Below are 23,982 nucleotides of genomic sequence, written 5' to 3'. Positions count from 1 at the left end.
GCCCGTTGTAGAGTCTTATGCTCCGTTATTGGGACGGCAGGGAGCAGAGCTTGGATCAGGTTATGCCCCTATCCTCTGCGGTCAGGAGATCGCTGTGGTGGTGGCGGACCCAAGTCAACTTGGACAAGAGTCTTCCTTGGTCCCGACAGGCCGTGGTGGTGGTCACGACCGATGCCAGTGCGTTTGGTTGGGGGTGCCCACCTGGAGGGCGCCTTAGCTCAGGGGGTCTGGTCGAAAGTGGAGGCAGGCCGTTCCTCAAACCAGAAGGAGCTTCTGGCGATTTTGAGAGCTATAGAAGCTTTACAGTCCCAGATAGAGGGGCAGGATCTTCAGGTTCAGACAATGTGGCAGCAGTAGCTTATCTGAACAAGCAGGGGGGGGGGGGGCAGAAGCCCCGCACTGCAGAATTTTTTGTTGGGCCGAGAGGAACTTGTCCTCGATATCAGCGATTCATCTGAAAGGCTCTCGGAATTCGCTGGCCGATTTTCTCAGTCGGCAGAAGGTAGGCCAGGTGTGGGAGTGGTCCTTCAACAGGTGTTCGAGGAGATTGTGTCATGCTGAGGCGGCTGGAGATAGACCTATTTGCAGCAGAAAGCAACAAGAAGGTGACACAGTTCTTTTCCATTCACCCACAGGATCAGGCCAGGGGGATAGACGCCTTTGCCAAACCTTGGCAATTTGGTCTTTGTTATGCCTTCCCTCCAGTAAGGATGATTGCGGAGGTTCTTCAAAAGTTCTTGACAGAAGCTACGGACTTCATCTTAGGCTCGGTTCACACAGGGGCGACTTGTCCAGGCGACTTCGCCGCCTGACAAGTCGCCCCCGTTCTGTACTACGGAACCGTTCTAATAGGAGCGACTCGAGAAAAAAGGTTCCTGTACTACTTTTGCGGCGACTTCGGGCGACTTGCATTGACTTCTATACAGAAGTCGTTTTGCAAGTCGCCGCTGAGGTCGCGGCAGGTCGCGGCGCTGCAAGTCGTGGCGCGTCCTGTGTGAACCGAACCTAAGTGGCACCTTTTGGCCAAGGAGCCCCTGGTTTGCCAGTATGAAGAGGTTGGCCATTCATCCCCCATTGTCTCTTCCGGTCAGGGAGGATTTGGTTTCCCAGGGGCCCATTCTACATCCTCAGATAGAGAGACTCAATCTTACGGTCTGGTATCTGAGGAACAGCTCCTAAGATCGCAGGGTTTCTCAGAGAGAGTGGTTAAAACCTTGTTGGAATGCCGTAAGATGGTAACCAGAGCAATTTACGCCAAGATAGGGAAAAGGTTTAACTCCTGGTTGCGGGAACAGGGAGTTAAGCCTCCCGGAGTCCCGGCAGTCTTAGATTTTCTTCAGGCGGGGTAGAGCTGGGTGTTTCTATCAGTACACTAAAGGTGCAGGCGGCGGCCTTAGGTGTTTTCTTTCAGACCTCTCTCCAGCAGAATCCTTTCGTCAAGAACTTCTTCAAAGCTCTGGCTAGATCCAGGCCAGTGAAGATAAAGACCTACCCTACCTGGGATCTGTCCTTGGTCCTTAGGTTCGTGACCCTAGATCCCTTCGAACCCTTTGAGCAGGCATCCCTTAAATGGATAGTGCTGAAAACTGTTATTTTGATAGCGATCACTTCAGCCAGAAGGGTGAGTGATCTGCAAGCTCTCTCGATCAGGGAGCCGTTTTTGTTAATTTTAGAGGACAGTGTAGTACTTAAGACTGACCCTAGTTTTCTCCCTAAGGTTGTGTCGACTTTTTCATAGGACACAGGACATTATTTTGCCAACATTTTTTTCAACCTCAGACAGGGATGAGGTAGGATCTTTGAGTTTGTTAGATGTTAGAAGAAACCTTTTATTTTTTCTGGAAGCCACTAAGGACTTCAGGAAGTCGGATTCACTTTTTGTTAATTTTGTGGGTGCATTGAAAGGGCTGCAAGGCCTCCAAATCATCTATTGCCAGATGGATACGATTGGTGATAGTTAAAGCTTATGAGTTAGAGGGTAAGCAGGCTCCCTTAGTAAAGGCACATTCTACCAGGGCGGTTTCTGTTTCATGGGCAGAGAGGGCTGGAGCCTCTCCGGAGGAGAACTACAAGGCAGCAACTTGGTCCAGCTACTCTACCTTTGCAAGACATTACCGTCTGAATTTACTGTCTGACAAGGAACAGACTTTTGGACGTAAGGTCCTCCAGGCAGTGGTCCCGCCCTGACAAGCTGAGTTCCTTGCTTATCATCTCAGAGGCTGTCCTGGAAGACGATAGGTGAAAACCAGAGTTAGACTTACCAGTAACTCTTTTTCTAGGAGTCTTCCAGGACAGCCTGGTTTTCCACCTGGGGTTGTTTAGATTGACTAGTGGAGAGGATGTTTACTAAAGTGGTTGTTAGTGTGTTATGTCTTTCAGAGCCTTCCGGCGGTTCTTGGATTAAAACGGAGGAGGGCCTGGAGGATCACCCTTTTTATCTGATTGGGTTGACGTGTTTCCTGTCCCGGAGGGAGGAGCCCTATATCTCAGAGGTTGTCCTGAAAGACTTCTAGAAAAAGAGTTACTGGTAAGTCTAACTCCGTTTTTTTCGCACGGAAGGAAGTCTCTACCGGCATGTGGAAGGCAATGTCTTTGCCTCGCTGGAAAGGGCGGTCAGAGGTAAGGTGCATATTACTGCTGACTCATGGTCCAGCAGGCATGGACAGGGACGTTACCTATCTTTCACGGCGTATTGTGTGACTCTGCTGGCAGCTGGGAAGGATGCAGGACAAGGTGCAGTAGTGTTAGAGGTTGTTCCACCACCACGCCTCCAAAATGCTACTACTGGTGATTCTGACACATCTCTCTCCTCCACCCCTCCTCTTCTTCTTCCTCCATGGCCTCTTCCTGTTCTTTGTCCTAGGAACCAGCGGTGCTCTGTAGGCATTCAAAGGGCATACGCAAGTACGCAGGCAAAAAGATGCCATGCGGTGCTGTGCTTGGGGGACAGGAGCCACACTGGGGCAGAGATTCTGTCAGCTCTGCAGGGGCAGGCTGAGAGGTGGTTGACGCCACGCCAGCTTAGGCCAGGAATGGTGGTTTTCGACAATGGCACCAACTCACTCTCCGCCCTCTGACAGGGACAACTGACCCATGTGTAAAAAAGGAAAAGAAAATGCGCTAAGGTAAAAAAAAAAAAAAAAAACGCACCAAAATGCAAAAATGTAATCTAAAATATGTGTGAAGCTGCAACTCTACTGCATGAACATATCTTACAGTTAAAACAAACAAAACAAGTACAGAGCTGCGCTAAATCCAAACTAATAGTGTGCATAACATTTGTACAAAGAATTTGTTGTGAGAAAAACTTTGCCAAACAATTATGTCATTTACATCACAACACAATTAAATACATCAATCAACTATATGCAATCCCACATGTAGCGAACAAAAAAAGTGAATATTGATTATCCAAGGATTATAAAAAATATTTTCTTGATCATACATCACGGGACACAGAAGCTTCATTACATAGTGGGTTATATAGGCACCTTCGGTGATTGGACACTGGCTAACCCCAATTAAGGAGAATTCCTCCCCTATATAACCCCTCCCACATGGGAGGCACCTCCGTTTTTTTGCCAGTGTCTAAGGTGGTTGGTCACGTAAAACATGTGCTATGGTGAAAGCGCTATGCAGGTCCCTGCAGGGGTTTAAGGGCTATGATAACTGGATTCATATCTCGGGCCGATATTTTGACTCCCAAGATGATATGGTACCCGGGCCTTGTCATCCGAAGAAACAAGGTTTGGCCTGTAAGTCCTCTCCTTTGGAAGACTGGGCTCTGGGAAAAACCAGACTTGGTGTACTATTTAAACAGTGGCACGAAAGTTTCTGGTAGAGTCTTTTACAAGGTCCGGGTAAGAGGTTCCTCTGAGAAGGAGCCCAAAAAATCCTGAAGGTTGGCACAACTCTGCCCGTGAGATGGGTGAAGGTTAGAATCTGTCTGTTTCAGCAGTTCCTGTGGCGGGGACAGGTAAGAGAAGTTAATTCTATATAAATCATATATTATGGATTTCTTCATGTGAGTAGTTGTATGTCTTACCTGGTTTCTGCCACTAGAGGGAGTAAAGAGCAGCCTGGTGTATACTTACATGCCTTTCAGGATACACGCTCAGTGAAGCCAGTCTTCGGATGGCTCACATCCTCCGCTGCAGGCTCTGCCACACAAAGATAAAAGAGAGGTTCCACGTAGTCTGGGGGTCCCGCGCAGCTCAGCAGGTGGTCCTCTTCCTCCCCGGCATTCCTTGTGCACGTGCGCTGGGCACGCTCCAATAGTAAAACAAAGGGGGGTGTGGTTGCAGGGCCGTGCACGTGCTTCACTGCGCAGGCACCAAAGCGGCAAATTTAAAGAGCCCAGAACGCCAGGGATCTGTAAGCGGATGATACAGAACTGTGGGCACTAAGCATCCTAAGGGGTCGGATCCAGGCAATCCTAAGACATCTACTCAGCATCAGGTTGTGCAGTTTAAGCATATATGTTTATTGTGAGACTTGTAGCACAACATTGATTGCACTTTTGTACTGGTACCTCTGCTTTGTAGCTTAGGACTATGTCTCCTCATAAGAGGGTCTCAGGGGGAGTCAACAAGGGCACTGGAAAATCACCGCCTAGGTCTAGGGGTCTTAAAGATGCCTGTAGGTTACCATACCCCCCTTTAAGCCTGGAGCCAGCCTCACAGGATGAGTCAGTGCCCCTGTCAGGTTTTTCAGCCTCTCCTAATGTTTCAGCCCCAGCGTATGTCACTGAAGACTCCTTTAAGGCTACATTGGAGGGTTTTGAAGGGAGAATTATGAATTTTATTTTAACTTCCCTGAAAGATAGCAGAAAAAGGGGTAGATCCCCTCCCTCTGCTGAAATTCCTCTTTCAGATGACAATGAGGAGAGATCCCTATCATGGTATAGGGATCAAGAGCTTTCGGATGAATCAGAGGAAGAGGAAAGAGTCTCCTCCTCCCAGGCACTCAAAAAGCAGGTTCAATATTACACTGAATTGGTGTGTACCACTTTCAGAATGCCCGCTGCTGAGGCTGCTACATCCTCTGTTTCTTCCCTGGGGGTCAGGAGAATTCCACAGACTGCTTTTTCCTTTCCAATTCATCCCTTAATGGATAAATTGTTATATGAGGATTGGGGACATTCCGATAAACTGTTTTCTCCTCCTAAAAGGTTTTCAATGCTTTATCCTCTGGAGGAAAGTTTCACCAAGAAATGGGGTGTCCCATCTGTCGATGCGGCTGTTTCTTGTGTGCATAAAAACCTGACCTGTCCTTTGGATAATGCTCAGGTATTTAAAGATCCAACTGATAAGAAGCTGGAAATGTTATTGAAAGCCTCCTTTTCCATGGCTGGCGCTGTAGTGCAACCTATAGTCGCAACTGTGGGGTTGTGTCAGTTCCTCAAGGAACGGAACGGGTTAAGCAGATGCTTGGCCTCCTTCCCAGTGAGGAAGTGGAAAATTATGCAGAATTTCCTCAAATTCTGTGTTTCATGATTGATGCGATTTTGGATTCTGTCCAACAAGCATCTCCTTTGTCTCTCCTGTTGGTACACATGCGAAGGGCCCTGTGGCTCAAAAATTGGGCAGCTGAGCTGACGTGTAAAAAATATTTGACTGGGTTACCGTTTAAAGGGGAACGCTTATTTGGGGAGGACTTGGATAAATTCGTCCAAAAGATTACAGGGGGTAAATCTACTCTCCTACCAATCAAAAAGAACAAACATCCATCATTTAGGCGTTCTTTCTCCCGGATCATCAAGCTCTAAGCAGTGGCGATGGCCTTCCAACCTCCCTCTAGAGGAAAGGCCCAAGGTCACGCCCAGGGGCAGAAAAAGACTGGGGGGAGAAAGCCTGCCAAGCAGAACCCAAAAGCTTCCTTGTGAAGGGGCGCCCCCACTCGGCCGAGTGGGGGGAAGTCTGCTGCAGTTTGCAGAAGCCTGGCAGGAAGAGATTCGGGACAAATGGGTAACCTCCTCAATATCTCTGGGCTACAAACTAGAGTTCCAGGAGATTCCACCATCTCGCTTCCTAAGGTCAGGGATCCCCAAGGATCCAGTAGAGCAAAGACCGCTACTTCTGGCCTTAGATCACTTACTATCCCAGGGGGTGATAGTGGAAGTGGACCCAAAAGAACAGGGTTCAGGGTTTTACTCAAATCTTCACCGTTCCAAAGCCAAATGGAGATGTCAGACCTATCCTGGATCTAAAGGATTTGAACCAGTTTCTGCATTCGGTCTTTCCGAATGCAGTCAATATACTCTGTGGTCTCTTTCCTGCAAGGGGGAGAGTTTATGGCATCAATAGATATCAAGGATGCATATCTTCATGTGCCAATATTTCCCACACACCAAAAATATCTAAAGTTTGCGGTAGATCAGCGCCATTTTCAAATTGTGGCCCTGCCTTTTGGTCTCGCTACAGCTCCTCAAGTCTTCACAAAGATTCTAGACCCTCTCTTGGCAAACCTAAGAGCTCAGGGCATAAATGTGATAGCTTATCTAGACGATTTGCTACTCATAGAGCAGACAGTAGCGCTCTTGAACCACAGTGCTATCAAAACATTAGAACACCTGAAAAACCTAGGTTGGACTATAAACTTAGAAAAGTCGTCCCTGCAGCCTGCTACCAGGTTGGAGTATCTGGGCATGATCATATACACCGCTCAGGGCAAGGTGTTTCTACCAAGGCCAAAGGCCATGGCTATAGGGGTTCTGGTTCGCCTAATACTGAGCAGAAGGACTTCCCCCATTCGGCTGTGTATAAGACTGTTAGGGAAAATGGTTGCCTCCTTCGAGGCCATTCCATTCGCCCAGTTTCACTCAAGGCCTTTGCAGAGATTAATCCTTGTGGCTTGGAACAAGAAGGCCCAGGCCTTGGATCTTCCTATATGTTTATCCCCAGGGATATGCAGGAGTCTCATTTGGTGGTTACAGACCAAGAATCTGCTGAAAGGCAAAACTTTTCTTCCCCTTCCATGGAAAATTGTAATTACAGATGCCAGCCTGACAGGCTGGGGAGCAGTGTTGGAAGAGGTATGCACGCAGGGGAAATGGTCTGCGACCGAAAAACTCCCGCCCATAAATATTCTGGAAATACGGGCAGTTTATATGGCCCTCATGGTCTGGTCCTACAGACTATAGGGTCACCCTGTTTGAATACAGTCCGACAATGCCACAGCTGTGGCTTATATCAATCACCAGGGTGGCACAAAAAGTCTGGATGCACAAAGAGAGGTGAATCGCATACTTGCCTGGGGGGAGAGGCATGTTCCGTGCCTTTCTGTAGTCTTCATTCCGGGAGTGGAAAATTGGCAAGCGGACTTTCTAAGCCACCAACAATTATGTCCAGGAGAATGGGCTCTACACTCCGATATATTTCAAACCATATGTCACAAATGGGGCACTCCAGATGTAGATCTGTTTGCGTCCAGATTCAACAGAAAGCTGGACAAGTTTGTGTCAAGGACAAGGGACATATTTGCTCAGGGGTCAGATGCTCTGACAATTCCCTGGAATCAGTACAATCTAATCTATGCCTTCCCGCCATACCCGCTTCTGTCGTGGTTCCTGGTAAGAGTCAAGAGGGAAACAAAGTCGGTTCTATTGGTAGCCCCAGCTTGGCCCAGGTGACCTTGGTACGCAGAGATCATGAAAATGGCAGTAGGCAGTCCTTGGATCCTTCCTCTCCGGACAGATCTGCTCTCGCAGGGTCCAATCTACCATCCTGCTTTACACAGTCTGAATTTAACGATTTGGCTGCTGAGACCCACATTCTGAGGACCGAGTAGTGATGCGTCCTAATAGGTCCTTTCTACCTAAGGTGGTTTCGGGATTCCATTTGAATCAAGATGTAATCCTACCATCCTTTTTTCCAGATCCACAGTCTGCAGGGGAAGAGTCTTTGCACACTCTAGATGTGGTAAGGGCAATCAGTATCTATCTCCAGGCAACTGCTCAGATAAGAAAGACGAAAGACTGATCGTTTATTTATTTTGCCAGAAGGCCCTAAAAGGGGCCAGGCGGCATCAAAATCCACTCTCTCAAGATGGATTAGACAAGTTATTCTTCAGGCATATAGTGTAAAGGGGAAGATTCCTCCTTTTCAAGTGAAAGCGCAATCAACTAGGGCTGTAAGTGCTTCTTGGGCAGTGCATCACCAGGCCTCCCTGGCTCAGATCTGTAAGGCTGTGACTTGGTCATCAGTCAATACATTCACCAGTTTTATCAGGTGGATGTCAGAGGGCAAGAGGATACTGCCTTTGGGCGCAGTGTACTGCAGGCCGCAGTTTAGTTCTTCTGGTCCATGGCGGTCTATAAATCTGATCTGTGTCTCCCTCCCCTCAAACTGAGCATTGCTTTGGGACATCCCACTATGTAATGAAGCTTCTGTGTCCCGTGATGTATGATCAAGAAAATAGGATTTTTATATACAGCTTACCTGTAAAATCCTTTTCTTGAGAGTACATCACGGGACACAGAGCTCCCGCCCTTCTTGGGTTTTACGTGGTTTCTTATTGCTTTGCTACAAAACTGAGGTGCCTCCTATATGGGAGGGGTTATATAGGGGAGGAATTCTCCTTAATTGGGGTTAGCCAGTGTCCAATCACCGAAGGTGCCTATATAACCAACTATGTAAGGAAGCTTCTGTGTCCCGTGATGTACTCTCAAGAAAAGGATTTTCCAGGTAAGTTGTTAGGGATGAGCTTCGAGTTCGAGTCGAACTCATGTTCGACTTAAACATTGCCTGTTCAGCGAACAGTGAACAATTTGGGCTGTTCGCAGCAAATTCAAAAAGCCGGAACACCCTATACAAGTCTATGGGAGAAATCTAAAGTGCTAATTTTAAAGGGTAATTTGCAGGTTACTGTCCTAAAAAGTGTTTGGGGACCCGGGTCCTGCCCCAGGGGACATGGATCAATGTAAAAAAAAGTTTTAAAAACGGCAGTTTTTTCAGGAGCAGTGATTTTAATAATGATTAAAGTGAAACAATAAAAGTGTAATATTCATTTAAATTTCGTAGCTGGGGGGTATCTATAGTATGCCTGTGAAGGGGCGCATGTTTCTGGTGCTTAGAACTGTCCCTGCACAAAGTGTCATTTATGCAGGAAAAAAAGTCTTTTAAAATCACTTGCGGCTATATTGTCGGTTCCCCGTAATACAGAGAACACTCAATGAGTGTTCTCTGTATTAGCCGACAATTCATTCATTCATTCATTAAAAAAAAAAAACATGGGGGTTCCCCTAAATTCAATTACCAGGCCCTTCAGGTCTGGCATGGATATTAAGGGGAACCCCGTGTCAAATAAAAAAAAAAAAAAAATTTGACGTGGGGGTCCTCCTAAATATCCATACCAGACCCTTCAGGTCTGATATGGATATTAAGGGTAACCCCGCATCAAATGTAAAAAAAAAAAATTGACGTGGGGGTCCCCCTAAAAATCCATATCAGGCCACATACCCTCAACATTGGGAGGATGCTTTGGGGGTCTGTGACCCCTCAAAGCACCTTGTTCCCATGTTGATGAGGACAAGGGCCTCATCCTCACAACCCTGGCCGGTGGTTGTGAGGGTCTGCGGGCGGGGGGCTTATCAGAATCTGGAAGCCCCCTTTAACAAGGGGACCCCCAGATCCCGCCCCCCCGTTTGAAATGGTAAGGGGGTACAAAAGTACCCCTACCATTTCACAAAGAAAGTGTAAAAATGGTTAAATAAGACAAACACACTTTTGAAAAATTCCTTTATTAAAAAAAAAAAAAAAAAAGATTCCAGCGGTGCTAATCCACTCTTGCTATCCAGCGACGAATCTCCGAGGTCCAGCGATGGATGATCATATCCAGCGAGGGGAATCTCTCAGTCCAGCGCTGTCCATACATCTGTCTTCTGTCTCCACTGCGGAGATCCTAGCGCTGACATTTCTTATATTAGGAGGGCGGGGCCACCCGTCACCTGACCCCGCCCCCTCTGACACTGGTGAAGGGAGCCAGGGGTTCCCCAGTGACGTATGGGTGACCCTGCCCCCTCTGATGTAACGGAAACCTGCGTTACATCAGAGGGGGCGGGGTCACCCACATGTCACTGGGGAACCCCTGGCTTCCCTCTCCAGGGGTGGGGTCAGGAGACAGGTGGCACGCCCTCATAATATAAGAAACGTCAGCGCTGGGATCTCCGCAGTGGAGACAGAAGACGGATGTATGGACAGCGCTGGACTGAGAGATCCCCCGTCTCTGGATATGATCATCCATCGCTGGACCCGGAGATTCGTCGCTGGATAGCAAGAGTGGATTAGCACCGCTGGAATCTTTTTTTTATTTTTTTAAATTTTTAATAAAGGAATTTTTCAAAAGTGTGTTTGTCTTATTTAACCATTTTTACACTTTCTTTGTGAAATGGTAGGGGTACTTTTGTACCCCCTTACCATTTCAAACAGGGGGGGCTGAGATCTGGGGGTCCCCTTGTTAAAGGGGCTTCCAGATTCTGATAAGCCCCCCGCCCGCCGACCCTCACAACCACCGGCCAGGGTTGTGAGGATGAGGCCCTTGTCCTCATCAACATGGGGACAAGGTGCTTTGAGGGGTCACAGACCCCCAAAGCATCCTCCCAATGTTGAGGGTGTGTGGCCTGGTACGGTTCAGGAGGGAGGGGAGGCCGCTCTCTTGCCCCCCCCCCTCTTTTCCTGCGGCCTGCCAGGTTGCGTGCTCGGATAAAGGGTCTGATATGGATTTTTAGGGGGACTCCCACGCCAATTTTTTTTTAAATTTGATGCGGTGTTCCCCTTAATATCCATATTAGACCTGAAGGGTCTGGTATGGATATTTAGGGGGACCCCCACGTCATTTTTTTTTTTTTTAATTTGACACGGGGTTCCCCTTAATATCCATGTCAGACCTGAAGGGCCTGGTAATTGAATTTAGGGGAACCCCCACGCTTTTTTTTTTTTTTTATATCAATGAATGAATGAATTGTCGGCTAATACAGAGAACACTCATTGAGTGTTCTCTGTATTACGGGACCCGACAATATAGCCGCAAGTGATTTTAAAAGACTTTTTTTCCTGCACAAATGACACTTTGTGCAGGGACAGTTCTAAGCACCAGAAACATGCGCCCCTTCACAGGCATACTATAGATACCCCCAGCTACGAAATTTAAAGGAATATTACACTTTTATTGTTTCACTTTAATCATTATTAAAATCACTGCTCCTGAAAAAACGTCAGTTTTTAAAACTTTTTTTTTGCATTGATCCATGTCCCCTGGGGCAGGACCCAGGTCCCCAAACACTTTTTAGGACAGTAACTTGCATATTACCCTTTAAAATTAGCACTTTAGATTGTGAAGGTTCGAGTCCCATAGACTTTAATAGGGTTCTAAAGTTCACACGAAGTTTAGGTCTGTTTGCAGGTTCTGGTGCGAACCGAACAGGGGGGTGATCGGCTCATCCCTATAAGTTGTATATAAAAATCCTATTAGGAAAAAATATTAATCCATGCCCATATGAAAGTGGTACAGAAAAATATCCAATTTATCAAGTCCATATAAACAATGTGTATATAGAACACCCATGAAAAGATGTAAAATTTAAATGAAGTCCATCCATAAAACGAATCTTCATATGTATATATTGTGATTGATCCACCACCAAAACTTAAGGATTGGCTGCTTACCAAATGCCCATGACCTCCCGTTACAGAAGGTCATAGAAAGCCTGTAACAACAATGGATCTCCCAGATCTCAGCACATTCACGAAGTTTCCTTAACCACTTGCCGCCCGCCCTATAGGCAATTGACGGCGGCAAAGTGGTTTCATAATCCTGACCGGACGTCATATGACGTGATCAGGATTATGAGCCGCTGCGCGCCCCCGGGGGCGCGCATCGCGGCGATCATTGTTGCGGGGTGTCAGTCTGACACCCGGCAACTACGATCTCGGTAAAGAGTCTTCGACGGAGACTCTTTACCATGTGATCAGCTGTGTCCAATCACGGCTGATCACAGTGTAAATGGGAAGAGCCGGTGATCGGCTTTCCCTCACTCGCGTCTGTCAGACGCGAGTAGAGGAGAGCCGATCGGCTGCTCCTCTGACAGGGGGGGTCTGTGCTGATCGATTATCAGCACAGCCCCCCCGAGGATGCCCACACTGGACCACCAGGGACGCCACCAGACCACCAGGGAAAAGGTAATAAAGGTCATAATCCTCCCTAGACCACCAGGGATGCCAGTCAGCACAATGGGTGCCAATCAGTGCCCATAATGGATGCCAATCAGTGCCCACAATGGGCATCACTGATTGGCATGCATTATTGTTTGGCACTGATTGGCATCCATTACTATAGTATAACACCGATGCCGCCTATGAGTGCCCACCTGTGCCGCCTATGAGTGCCCACCTGTGCCGCCTATGAGTGCCCACCTGTGCCGCCTATCCGTGCCCACCTGTGCCGCCTATCCATGCCCATCCGTGCCGCCCATCCGTGCTGCCCATCCGTGCCAGCTATCAGTGCCAATTTGTGCCACCTATCAGTGTCTGTCCGTGTCGCCCATCCGTGTCGCCCATCAGTGCCGCCTATCAGTGCCGCCTATCAGTGCCGCCTATCAGTGCCGCCTATCAGTGCCGCCTATCGGTGCCACATTGGTGCCCATCAGTGCTGCCTTATCAGTGCCCATCAGTGTAGCCCCATCAGTGCCCATCAGTGAAGGAGAAAACATACTTATTTACAAAGTTTTGAAACTGAAACAAAAAAAAACTTTTTTTTTTCAAAATTTTCGGTATTTTTTTATTTGTAGCGCAAAAAATAAAAACCGTAGAGGTGATCAAATACCACCAAAAGAAAGCTCTATTTGTGGGAAAAAAATGATAAAAATTTCATTTGGGTACAGTGTAGCATGACCGCGCAATTGTCATTCAAAGTGCGACAGCACTGAAAGCTCAAAATTGGTCTGGGCAGGAAGGTGTTTAAGTGCCCTGTATTGAAGTGGTTAATATATGTAACTTCTGGACAGTGGACAACCCCTCGGTGCTCAAACAATTGTTGGTCCGAACGGATGTTGATGGTGCAACATAGAAGACAAAAGAGCTCCGATAGTGTAAAACCCACGTATTTATTGTATAAAAAAAGTGTAACACTAATGCCCCGTACACACGAGAGGACTTAATTCCGAAGGAGTTCCCAACGGAGTTCCGCCGGAGTTCCGCCGGAGTTCCGACAGAGTTCCGACGCAACGGACTTGCCTACACACGATCACACTAAAGTCCGCCCCTCTGGTCCGCGGTGACGTACACCAGGTCCGACGAGACTATAAAACGGAAGTTCAATACCAAGTGCGCCACCCTTTGGGCTCCTTCTGCTAATTTCGTGTTTATCTCGTGTTAGTAGAAGTTTGGTGAGAGACGATTCGCGGTTTTCAGACTCGTATTTTTCAGAACGTTTTTCACTGCTTTTCAGTTTGTGCTTGTGAGGTTTGTATCTGTTTTTTAGTGCGTGTAGTCAGTTCGTGTCTGTATTTTGCAGTGCGATCTAACTGCGCTCGCTGACTTTCAGCTCGCTCTTCACAGGCCTTGCTGTTCTTCAGTGACGTCTGTTAAGTTCGCTCTGACAATCCGACCGTTTTGAAGCCATGTTGCGTGTACGTACTCGTCGTCGAGTTCGTGCTTTGCTTGCGCTTGGTGTTGTAGTTCATTCTGCAACCCAAGAACAGTCCTTGGACGGGGTGTTGAGGAGTTCATGGACGAAGAATTGGTTGCTCCAGCGTGACCAGTTCTCGCACATGCCTTTGCTTCGTGAGATCCGGGAGAATAATCCTGATGATTTCAGGAATTATCTCCGGATGACGGACCCCGTTTTTCACCGTCTGCTGGCTTTGCTGACCCCTTATATCAGCAGGCAGGATACCTGCATGCGGCAAGCCATCACTCCGGAGCAGAGGCTCGTCGCCACGTTGCGCTACTTGGCGACAGGGAGAAGCCTTCAGGACTTGAAGTTCTCGACAGGCATCTCCCCCCAGGCTCTGGGGATCATTATCCCAGAGACCTGTTCTGCCATTATACAGGTCCTGCAGGAGGACTATATTAAGGTAAGATTTTAGCATTTAACATCACATTTTATTGTCTTTAATGTTTGCTAATGCCTTGTATTTCCTTCCTCAATCTCTAATTACCATGATTGCAATATGCTGTGAATGTCCCCTTTGTCCTCATGCATGCTGCAATCTTTTAATGCTCCTTTTTTTCTTTTTCATGCATATTTGCCTTCATTAAACCTCACCAACATGCTATGGTAGGCCCATATCCACCTAGTCTAGTCACTTAAAATGTCTTTTGTCAGCTCCATTCTATTGCTTTATCCTAAAACCAAACATTTTAAAGCTTATTCCAAATGGTCTGTGTCCCCTTAACTGAATCCCCCCCCCCCCCCCCTTAATAGTATCCCAAATGGTCTGTGTGTCCTTTAACTGGATCCCCCCCACACACACTTAATATAATTCCAACGAGTCTGTGTGTCCTTAAATTAATGTTGAATTATATATTGTATTTTTAACACACTTCAACCCTGGAATGATTTTCCCCCCTTCCTGACCTTCATCACTTTTTTGGGTGATTTGGCAGTGCGTTGTTTGAATTGACAATTGTGCGTCCTTGTAACATGGCTCCTCCTAGTAAATTATCTTAATTTTATTAGCACAAAGCGATTTTGTATTTGGTTGTCTTTGATCACCTCTGCTTTTTTAGTTTTGGTGATTAACCACCAACAAACCCAAAATGCATTTTTCTAAATATGCTTTTTTTTCTCTCTTTTCGCTCTAAAGAAAGATAGTCACAAAAATATATCACCATGATTTTTTGGGACATCATTTGATGCTGATACGTAGTCTTTTAGTAAACAAAAATGTGTTAAAATGAATCACAATTTAAGCGTTTCTTGATTGTTTTTTTTTAAAGTTCTATCGTTTAGTAAATATGGTCTATTTTGCTGGCATTTGTAAAATCTTGCCATTTTTGAAAATAGTAATGGCGTTGCTAACCGTTTTTTTTTTTATTTATTTTTTATTTTTTTTTCTGGTGACTGCCACATTATGGCGGACACATTGGCCAATTTCCATACATTTTTGTGACCATTGTCATTAATACAGTGATCAATGCTGTCCAAAATTGTCTTGATTACTGTAAAAATGTCACATGCAGTGAAGGTGTTTTATTAAGCACAAGGGGGCCAAGGAATGGTTTAAAGTGTGTTCTGGGTGAGTGTTTTTCTTAACTGTCTGGGGGATGGGCTAGCAGTGACATGACCCTGATCACTGCTCCCAATGACAGGGAGCAGACGATCGGTGTCATGTGACTAGGCAGAAGCGTGAAATAAAGTTTGTGTTGTAATGTACAATGTTTAATGTGCCAAAGTACTTATTTTGTTTTTTTTCTGCTTTTTGCCTCCCCAGTTTCCTTCATCGCCACAGGAATGGCAGACTGTGGCATCCCATTTTGCCACCCGGTGGGACTTTCCTAACTGCGGTGGTGCCATAGATGGGAAGCACGTCCACATTGTGCCACCACCCCATTCGGGGTCATACTTTTTTAATTACAAGGGGTTTCACAGTATTGTGTTAATGGCGGTGGTGTCGGCACAGTATGAATTTCTCTATGTGGACGTGGGGAAGAATGGCCGCATGTCGGATGGAGGAGTCTTCGCCCAGACGGAGTTCTACCGCCGTCTACAGACAGGTGGCCTGGGCTTGCCACCTGATTCGGAGAATGTGGAGGAACTACCCTTTGTATTCATTGCGGATGAGGCTTTTGCTCTTGACAACCACATAATGCGGCCATTCCCCCAAAGAGCCCTCACCCCGGAGAGGAGGGTTTTCAACTACCGGCTGGCCAGAGCGAGAAGAGTGGTGGAAAATGCTTTTGGAATAATGGCCAGCCGGTTCCGTGTATTTCTGACGGATCTCAACCTAGCGGAATACAAACTGAACTATGTCATCCTTACGTGCTGCATTTTGCACAACTTTTTGCACAAATATTCCAATACATATTTATCAGGAATAATGCCGGAGGCTGGAGTTGGGCCAGAATCCATGACAGGCCTGGATACTGGCCGTACTGGCTTGGCCCCCCAAAGTGCACGGGAAGTGCGTGAAAGATATGTGACTTATTTTAATGGTAGGGGGGCCATTGCAATGCCACCCAATATTTAATTTTAAAAAAGAGGAAAATAATAAAATAACCTCAAATCTGAAATGTGTTTTCTTGCTTGCTTTTGGTTTGTGCTGTCTCCTATGTTATCCTAGTGCACTTGTAGTGCCAAGTGTATTTTCATTAAATTCAATAAGGCCCATTGTCACTGGATACACAAAATCCCTTTTCCCAAACTGGTATTAAGCATTGAAAGAATACGCCACACATTCTTGATTATTCAAAATTTTAATTTGGCCACATTCACATGTGCCATTGAATATTTAGTGATCTAAAATTTTTTTGGGGTTTATTTAACTTTCTTTGCCAAACATTTTTTGGTTTCCTTTTTTTTCAATTTTTTATAAACTTTTTTTTTTTTTTTTTTTTTTGGTGGTTTTTATTTTTCTAGAAAAAATATGAAAAATGTATAAAACAACAATCAGCCACAATCGTAAAAATTGGTGAAGTAAAACAATCTTTGAACTAAAACAAGGGAAATGAAGAACATGATCGATATTATGGAGAAACGGATTATATTCTCCCCAAAATATCGATCATGTTCTTCATTTCCAGCTGCATATTGTCAATCTGAGTCTTCATGAGATCCAGGCTAGTTCGCATGTCATCTAGTTCCCCATTCCAGCCCATTATCTGGCCAATCAGCCTTTGTGCGCTGTCACTGGAAAATGGGGCCCTTTCCACAAACAGAACATCACCTACAATAGATGGGAAAAATTGGGTCAAAAATTAGGCAGTCATACATGGATTTCAACAAGCTGGGGTGTCAGACACTCACCTGGTGGGGTGCCCAGCTCCCCTACTTCCTCCACCTCTCCTTCCTCAACCTCTCCTTCCTCGACATCCTCGGGGGGGGCACTGGTGCTTGGAAATGTGTCGCTTTCCACAACCACAACATCACCTAAAATAGATGTAAAAACATGTGTTTGGAAATATGCAGGTATACATCGATTACCTGAAGCTGTGGTGTCAGACACTCACCTGGTGGGGTGCCCATCTCCTCTCCTTCTTCCACCTCTCCTTCCTCCACATGCACATCCACGGGGGGGATGGGGCTAACCTCACATTCCTGCTGGCAAGGATGGCGGTCCCTGGGATCCTGCTTTGTGAGGCTTTTCTCCCCTATGAGAAATTAACAAACCAAAAGGTATACTTTAGCACACAGATATTTAAGGCCAGAACTAGGAAGATGAAACCTTGATTAGAAGTGTTGTACAATTGTCGGTTTATGAAGAGATGCAAAATGTGAAGACATGAGAAATCAATTCACTTTGCCAAAAAAGCAAATAATTTGCTTTTTGTGCCAAGGTTCACACATGCCCAACCCCCCCCCCCCCCCCCCAAGTATACCAGGGAACCCCGTGTGGCGTGTGGTTTACCTTAATAAATGTTCTCTGGTGTCCCACACCTTTGCTCATGAGTGCAGATGTGTTTTTACCCAGCTGCCAAGTGTCCTCTCCTTCAATTACACTGAATGTTCTTTTCTAGTCATTGTATTTTGAAACACATCTAAACCACAATGTCCTAATCATTTGTTGTGTCCTAAAAATTACACACCCAAAAAATGCTGTTCAAACCCTGTATCATAAACGAGGTTTGCCACGAACAATTTACGAGGGTTTGTTAAAACGATACGATTATTTTACTGTATACAACATGAAAGCAGCAATTTTTTACATTGTACAAAGGTAAAGCATATGGATCTGTATGCAATAATCATAAAATAGGAACACACGACAAGTACTTACTTTTTTTCAGAACTTTCTTGATCCTTCTGTATTGATCCGGCTCCCTCAATTTCAGGTCGGACCACCGTTTCCTCAATTGGTCTTTTGACCGTCGTACCCCAAAACGATTATGCAGGGTCTTAACTACTCTGGCCATGATTCTGGCCTTGCGCAAGTTCGGATGGGTGTATGGTCCATGCTTGCCATCATAATCCCTTCTTCGCAAGATTCCCACCATCTCCACCATCTCTTGAAATGCCATATTTGAGGCCTTAAATCTCCTCTTTCCGGATCGGGACGTTTGTGGCTCCGGGGATTCCTGACTATTGGAGTCGTTCATATCAAGCACCTGTTGTGTTTCCGCCATGTTTCTCCTACTGCGCACCGTAGAGAAAAGGGGGCGGGAAATATTCTTGTAAAAGAACGTCAGGGGCGGGCAACGCAGGCGTAGTTCTACGCGTACGCACTGGATCTTACGCCAAAATCCACACGTCGTACGTACGTTAAGTGCGCAGAAAGGGCGGGAAACCATGAACTTGACTAAAAGAACGTCAGGGGTGGGCAACGCAGGCGTAGTTCTACGCGTACGCACTGGATCTTACGCCAAAATCCACACGTCGTACGTACGTTAAGTGCGCAGAAAGGGCGGGAAACCATGAACTTGACTAAAAGAACGTCAGGGGCGGGCAACGCAGGCGTAGTTCTACGCGTACGCACTGTATATAACGACAAAAATCACATGTCGTACGTACGTTAAGTGCGCAGAAAGGGCGGGAAACCATGAACTTGACTAAAAGAACGTCAGGGGCGGGCAACGCAGGCGTAGTTCTACGCGTACGCACTGTATATAACGACAAAAATCACATGTCGTACGTACGTTAAGTGCGCAGAAAGGGCGGGAAACCATGAACTTGACTAAAAGAACGTCAGGGGCGGGCAACGCAGGTGTAGTTCTACGCGTACGCACTGGATCTTACGCCAAAATCCACACGTCGTACGTACGTTAAGTGCGCAGAAAGGGCGGGAAACCATGAACTTGACTAAAAGAACGTCAGGGGCGGGCAACGCAGGCGTAGTTCTACGCGTACGCACTGGATCTTACGCCAAAATCCACACGTCGTACGTACGTTAAGTGCGCAGAAAGGGCGGGAAACCATGAACTTAACTAAAAGAACGTCAGGGGCGGGCAACGCAGGCGTAGTTCTACGCGTACGCACTGTATATAACGACAAAAATCACATGTCGTACGTACGTTAAGTGCGCAGAAAGGGCGGGAAACCATGAACTTGACTAAAAGAACGTCAGGGGCGGGCAACGCAGGCGTAGTTCTACGCGTACGCACTGAATCTTACGACAAAATCCACACGTCGTACGTACGTTAAGTGCGCAGAAAGGGGCGGGAAACCATGAACTTGACTAAAAGAACGTCAGGGGCGGGCAACGCAGGCGTAGTTCTACGCGTACGCACTGTATATAACGACAAAAATCACATGTCGTATGTTCGTTTTCGAAAATAGGAACAGAAGTTGGGAGCAAGAAAAACGAAGGTAAGTTTAAACCATTTCCCCAAATAAGTGGCAGATCCTGGAGTCTATCTTGGGCTAAGATTAGGAGAGTCTGAGCTAACATTATGTTTTTTGGCTTGTGTATTGTCTTGCAGAAAAAAGAATCAAAAATTCAGGGATCCAGATTTTTTAAGTCTGTTTATCGACAAGTATAAAGAGTTGTCAAATCTGTGGCATACCAAGCACAAGGATTATTTTAATAAACCAGTAAGGAGGGCAACACTGGAGAGATTTTTGACATTTGTGCAGACTTGGATCCCAGAGGCAGACGTGGACTTTGTGGATAAGAAAATTAAAATATTGCAAAATATGTTCCGAAAGGAAAAGAGGAAAATCGAACAATCCAAAACATCAGGAGCAGCACCAGGTGATGTGTATGTACCCAGGCTGTGGTACTTTGAAAAGCTACGGTTCCTGGACGACCGGTGTAAACCCAGGGAGTCGCTTTCTACTCTTCCCTCCACCCTTCCCTCCACCCTTCCCTGCAGCATTCCCTCCACCTCAGCAGAGGCTGATGAGCCTTCCATCCTGGAAGAAGCGGATGCACCCAGCTGGAGCCAGGTATTTTTGTACCAAAAATAGTGATATTCATAATATTAATGATGTTAACTAGATGTTATTTGAATTTGTATGCTATTATTGATGTTAAAAAATAGTTAAAATTTGGACATATCAATTTACAGTAGTGGCCAGAAATGTTTGTCACCAGCAGAAACAAGAAATAGTGGTGTCATAATGATACTCTTTTATATGTATTAACAGAATTTTGAAGTCAGGAGCTGAAAAATGTTTAGGGGCGAGTAATTAAAATTTTTAAATCTAATAATTCACAGCAGGGCTTGTTCCTGTGCTCAACAACAGAATCTATGAGGGGAAAAAAGGGGAAAGAACGGACTATACCGGTACCTGAACAAGATATAACAAACAATTTTAATTTTATAGATACAAAGTCCACACTATACAAATATAAAATTCATAAAAAAACAAAACAACAAAAAAAAAACATATGTTCTAATATACTTTAATATTCAAATAGTCAAAATCATAGATACTGGTTGACGCGTTTCGCCGGTGGCTTCCTCAGAACCAGGTAAATATGACTATAGAACCTAGGAGGACCAAAAATGGGAGAGCAGAGGTATAAGTCAAATCCTTCAAGTATAGATTCTAAATATTAAACTATATGTACATTATCAATAAATACCCCATCATAATTTTACTAAGAATCAGACTCACTTGCATACGTATAGCCCAAGTCAGGCCAGCCTAGAAAGGAGGCCCGTACTCTGGAGAAGATGTACCACCCTTAGATAGAATTTAGGGGACAAGTGGATGGTACCTGTGCAGCTCCAAGGGAGTAGCATTCAACAAGATATATCTGTCAAAATAATTATCTAATTAAAATATCTGTTATGGTATTCAATCTCCTAAACAATAATCAACCCCCCCCCCCAAAAACATTATAGGCTAGAGATACTTACAGCTACCGGACCAAGATGTACCCTCAAATTAAATATAAATACACATAAGAAGAGAAGGCTCAGGCAGCAACCTGAAAGTTCCCAAAAAAGCACCAAATTAGTAATAATATTAAAAAAATTATAAAAAGTACATATCAAACAGGGCATGGGGGCTATATCAAATACTCCCATGTCTACCTATAAGACAGCCAAATATAATACACAAAAAAATAAATACCTAATATTGGCCACTAGAGGGCCTCTCTTCAAATAAAACCATAAGATCACCAGCAGATAGTATTCCCAAACACTCAGTCCATAGATCAAGTCCAAACTAGCAGAAGTTCAATGTTCTCCTAAAGAAATATACACCACGGGGACTAATTAAAAAAAAATTAATCATACTCAATGTCCAAAAAGACAAACCTAACAAAGCTTAGAATACCCAAATGCAAAGACACCATGCAGAGCAAACAATCACAAGCTCCTTACCTTCAAAGCAACCATCCATCAAATGAGTACACCAACCACAAGGTCTGACTCCATATCTGCTGTTTATAAAGGCCCGTCCGACGTGTGCATTGGAACAATTGCCAACAGGTGATACAGCATGCACAATTAACTCTATAGTGACCGCTATGTGCACATCCGTGCATATGGCACCTAAATAATGCATCCTTGCGCGTAGATAGCAGCCATGCACATTGGCGTATAAAGAGTGCGTCCTCACGCACAAATAATGGGTCAGTACATCCGCCATTACAGAAATAACAGCGCATACTTAGTGCGTCACGGCGCACAAGAGACACCTCAATATCTGCGGCAATTCAGTGGCAAAAATCAACGCCCCCACCAAATAGTACTACATAATTGCACATGCGCCAAACGCAACATCGATGCACAGCCGCACATAAACGGCAAATCCAATAACAGCAGTCGGCAACGCACAACCACTACATCCTCACGCATAAGAGACACATCAACATGCGCACCAAGGCCACGGCGCTTGCGCAGTTCCTGCTGTGGCGTTAGTGCGCATGTTGATGTGTCTCTTATGCGTGAGGATCCATCGGTTGTGCTATTTGTATAGTGTGGACTTTGTATCAATAAAATTAAAAATGTATTACAAATTGTTATATCTTGTTCAGGTACCAGTATAGTCCGTTCTCTCCTTCTTCCCCCTTTTTTTGCTTATGTTATTTAGGATGAGGTACCCCCTTAGCTTTTTTCTTATATTTTAGAATCTGTGAGGGGTTACAGTGTTGTGGCACCAGCACCGGTGCCTAAAGCCCAATTTTTCTGCCCCTGTTCGACAGGGACACATAATTAGATTTAAAAATTGTAATATTTCACAGCAGGGCTCGTGACTGCGCTCAACAACAGAATCTGTGAGGGGTTACAGTGTTGTGGTACCAGTGCCTAAAGCCCAACTTTTTCTGCTCCTGTTTAATAGGGGCATGTAATTACAATTTTCTGCTGTCATATTTTGCAGCAGGGCTCGTTCCTGCACTCAACTAGAGTATCTGTGAGGGGTTGCAGTGTTGTGGCACCAGTACCAGTGCCTAAAGCCCAATTGTTCTGACCCTGTTCAACAGGGGCATGTAATCACAATTCTTGATATAATATTTCACAGCAGGGCCCGTTCTAGCGCTCACCAAGAGTAACTTGTGAGGACTTACAGTGTTGTAGCACCAGCACCACCACCACCAAAGGCCCAATTTTTCTACCACTGTTCAACAATGGCGTGTAATTACAATTCTTGATATAATAGTTCACAGCAGGGCGTTCCAGCGCCCACCAAGAGTAACTGTGAGGGTTTACAGTGTTGTGGCAACACCAACACCTTAGGCCCAAATTTCTGCAGAGCATATAGAGCATATAGAGCATATACTTTCAAACATCCAACTTACAAATGACTCCTACTTCCAAACAGAAGGAGACAACAGAAAGCGAGATGAAATCTACCCCTAAGAAGGGAAATTCTCTCCTGTAAGAGTTGATATGGGAAAAACGTCTCTCCTCTTCACTGATGCTTTATCACCAATCCTTGTTTCACTAAAAACCCCAAATTTTCAAAAAACATTTCTCATTAGGACAGAAAGTGAGGTGAAATCTTCTGAAGAGGTGCACAGACAGCAAAAAAATGTTACAGGGGTAATAACCCCTTCCCTATGTTTTCCAAAAAGCTTAAAAATAGATTTTTTGGCTGGAGCTACACTTTAAAAATGTACCAGTTCAAAATTACAAACCGATTCTACTTAACAACAAATCTACAGCCCCTGTCTTGTTTGCACTGCCTGTATACTGCTGTTCTGAGTATATAGGGCCTGGGGGGCCACACGCCTTTCCTTTTTTTAATTTGGGTGCGGAGTTCCCCTTAATATCCATACAAGACCCAAAGGGCCTGGTAATGGACTGGGGTGAGGGTACCCATGTCGTTTGTCTCACTGATTTTCATCCATATTGCCGGGACCAGACATTACATTAAAGCAGTTTTAAATTACTTTTATTCCTTTAAAAATGTAATTTTGTGCAGGAACTGTTCTAAGCACAGGAAACACGTGCCATTTTACAGGCATACTATAGACACTCCTCAGGTACGATATTTAAAGGAAATTTTTTTTTACTTTAAGCATCATTAAAATCGCTGCTCCCAAAAAAAGGCAGTTTTTAAAACTTTTTTGCATTGATACATATCCTCTGGTGCAGGACCCGGGTCCCCAAACCCTTTTTAGGCTAATTACTTGCATATTAGCCTTTAAAATTAGCACTTTTGATTTAGAACGTTCGAGTCTCATAGACTTTAATGGGGTTCTAACGTTTGCGCGAATTTATGGTGTGTTCGCAGGTTCTGGTGCAAACCGAACCAGGGGGTGTTCGGTTTATCCTTACTTGGCACTATATTTGCACTTTATTTGGACTTTTTTTTATTTATTTTATTATAATTTATGCACTAAATATGAAGCTTATATGTTTATTACACTATTGATTTAGCACAGTACTTTAGCATCATTCACATGAATTGGAATTATATCCATTATATTTA

This window comes from Lithobates pipiens, unplaced genomic scaffold (assembly GCF_037356315.1).
Source record: "Lithobates pipiens isolate NorthernLeopardFrog02 unplaced genomic scaffold, aLitPip1_a1.2 Scaffold_28, whole genome shotgun sequence".
Taxonomy (NCBI): Eukaryota; Metazoa; Chordata; class Amphibia; order Anura; family Ranidae; genus Lithobates; species Lithobates pipiens.
This window is presented reverse-complemented; position numbering follows the sequence as displayed.